Below are 3,602 nucleotides of genomic sequence, written 5' to 3'. Positions count from 1 at the left end.
CCAATTTCAGCCTGGAGGTTCTTAAAATCACGGGTTCTTTTATGCGGGTGTTTACTGTATATATATATAATCTTCCAATAATCAATCGAGGCTTAAATTGTGCGTGCGTTCTTGCGTGCGTGTGTCTGTGTTCGGAGGCCGTGAGAGTATCACAAAATGAATTCGACGAAGACGACTAGTGACTTGAAAATGGGTTAACTAGAAACCTCTGTTCTAATTCCCTTTCGTTCATGTTATTTTCATTGCATACAGGATCATTTGATGTGTTCTTCTTCTTCTTCTTCTTCTTCTTTTTCTTCTTCGTTACAATAGACGTAGAAGCGATTCTGTAGCTATAAGATTTGTCATTAAATAAAGAATTTTCATTGGTTGAAAGGGCACTGCCACCCTCCCACCATACAAACACGTTTTTGTATATATGTACGCTCCCAGCAATGTATACCAGACACACCACTTGCAATCCAGACACGAAGACACCGACAACCATGCCACGAACTCCCGCGCTCTGTATAAATGCCTCTATATTTTTATTTTATCATAATTTCCATTCTTACAACAATGCTGCGGCTAAAATTACTATATGTATATATATATTTATATATATATAGATATATATATAGATATGTATATATATACGTGTGTACATACATACATATACATATATATATTATACACACACATATATATATATATAATTAACTTTCGTGATTTTGCGAGAGAGTGAGCGAGGACAGTGTAGCGAGATATGCCCACGCACAGTCGAGACGGCCGCGCAGCTCTGCCACACAACACACAGCGCAAGTTCTTCGTACGACCACCGCGGGGCGCCACCGCTGCCGCCGATTGATCGACTAGTTGGCACAGCGCCCCCTGGAGGACGCGTCAGCATTTGTCGAATTACGGAAGAAGTTGAGCGAGGTGGCGTCACGAATCGACGACTTCGACAGAGGGCGCCACGGGCATTGACGACGCAAAGTGTGGGCGGCCACAGCATCTAGATGGCGCCACCGACGAGTGTCATGGCGGGTGATATTGGCGTGCGCACGGGGGGAGGGGTCATAGCACGATGGTCGGTCTGGCGACGACACAGATGCACTAACATTTGCACGCACGCACGCACGAACGCACGTGTACATGCACACACACACGCAGGCACGTACGCACGCATGCACGCACGCACGCACGCACGCACGCACGCACGCACACGTCGAAGCGACGTGAATAACGTGATAACACGTACGCACGCACGCACGCACGCACGTACGCTCGCACGCACGCACGCACGCACGCACACGGCGAAGCGACGTGAATAACGTGATAACACGACGGTGAAAGAATCGCGGTCGGTGGGACGACGCGAGAGCGAGAGAGGAGGGTGGGGGAGGAGGGAGAGGTGGCAGAGAGAGGGGGAGCATCCCGGGAGGAGTCAGGAGTGGAGCAGGAGAAGGGAAGGGTGGGAAGGAGAAACCCCCTTCACGGGGGCGACGAGAGCGGAAAACAGGGGACAGAAGATGAATCCCTCCCCCTCCCTCCCTCCCCCCCTAAAAACGTGCGAATGGCTTCGCAAAAAACACACTGATGACGTCACATACACGCACACGCACACACACATATATATATATATATATACGTATATACTATACATCGCCCCCAAAATAGAAAAAAAATCCCCATGCGAACTTCTTCAAAAACTCACGGACGCGGTAACATAGTTCATAATCGATAATATCGGCTCTCCCGCCTATCTTCGCGCATACGTCATCGCTTCTGATATGTTATGCTTGTTGTGCGTCCGAGATGTTCAGATGAGAGAATTTTAACTCGTTATTGCTGCTTTTGCTGCTGCTGCTGCTATGTTGTACTGTTATAGAGCGCGCCAGGGGTGGGGGGGGGGAAGATTTGTTTCCCGCGCCGCGCGTCGATCGCCCCTCGAGAGAACCTCCCGTCTCCCTTTTTTCCTCGTCGATATTTCCCCCGGCAGAGGCAAGACGCAAGCATGCGTGGCGCCGCCCTGGTGTCCGAGAGAGAGAAGCGTCGAGGGGCGAGCGATGGCGTGCGTGGGGGCGGGGCGAGGGATCGTTGTATTTACACTAGCCTAGTACTACGATCGACCGACCGCCAAAAACGAGAGCCTCTCCCTCTTTCTTCCCTTTACTTCTTTTTTTTCCGCCCGACCGCGCGTACAAATCTATTTACAGTACGGAGATAAGGTACGGAGGAGGAGGAGGAGGAGGAGAAGGAGGAAGTTCTCGCGACGGTAGCACATCGCGTCGTTAGACCACGTCGTTAAATTAATTATGAATTATCCCGGGCAGAAGATCCGCAAGTTAAAAATACGACACATGGAGGACGACTCGGCGATGAACAAACTGCGGCGCCCCCTAGCGACAATTACAGAAATGAAACGCGCGCGCGCGAAAGAGACGACGGAGGAATATTTTCGGAGCCCGACGGACGGAGCGACCGTGCGACGCGGGTTCTTTCACAGAGAGCGAGAGAGCGAGAGAGGAGAGAGGCGAGAGGGCAGAGGGGCGAGGGGAGAGAGAGAGGAGAGAGAGGAGAGAGAGGAGAGAGAGAGATAGAGAGGAGAGATAGAGATAGAGAGAGAGAGGGAGAGAGAGAGATAGAGAGGAGAGATAGAGATAGAGAGAGAGAGGGAGTGGGGAGAGGATTTAAAAATAAATATTACCATGCAGGGGTAAATAATAACAGTCATGATGAAAGTAATTAATTGACATTAATAATGATATTTATATCATTCGTCCCTGATAGTACATATAGCGAGTCGTGATGATAGGGCTTGTAATTAGGAACACGGTTATACACGGTTATACACGGGAATACACGGTTATACAAGACGGTACGAACTTGTGTCCTTGAATTTGAACCACGTCTTTGAATTTGTACAGCCATAGATATATACAACACATATGTGTTGTATATATCTATGATATATCTATGGTTGTATATATGTATGGTTGTATATATCTATGGTACAGCATACAGGGTCGGATCTAGCTTTCAGGAGACGGGGTGATAATTGAGTGAAGCCGTGCCGAAAGCAAGCGGTGTTAAGGTGGCCCTATTTTACTAGTATATATAATAACATCAAAAGTAAATAATAATAGGTTATCTATATTAATAACCTATTATTATTTACTCCTGATAACATTAGTCAGTGGCTGAACGAGAGGGGGTTGCAAACACCCCTTTAGATCCGCCACTGTCAGGGGTCATACACTAATACTAAATTTGATTACCTCGTAATTAAGTGATGAAATTTTATAAAATCAAATCCAATAAAATATTAATTAAACTTAATAAATTTAATTGCTGAGTACTAAATTAATAAATGTACTAGTTACTACTACTGTATACTATTCTCACCGTTTAAGCCAACACTTTCATCAAATGTAAGATGGCTGACCCGGATATCCGCTCTGATCGCGGTGACCTATCGTGGTGAACTCGGACCACATCTATGGACACATTTTTAAATATCACCTGTTTATGGTGTATCTATGCACAGGCACTTGAAGAGTTTCAATTGTAAACACACGCCGCCGCCATTGCGCGCACACTGACACATAAATATATATATA

Source organism: Priapulus caudatus, unplaced genomic scaffold (genome assembly GCF_000485595.1).
Source record: "Priapulus caudatus unplaced genomic scaffold, Priapulus_caudatus-5.0.1 Scaffold1745, whole genome shotgun sequence".
Classification (NCBI taxonomy): domain Eukaryota; kingdom Metazoa; phylum Priapulida; class Priapulimorpha; order Priapulimorphida; family Priapulidae; genus Priapulus; species Priapulus caudatus.
The sequence above is the reverse complement of the archived record's forward strand: the minus strand, read 5'-3'. Positions refer to the sequence as shown.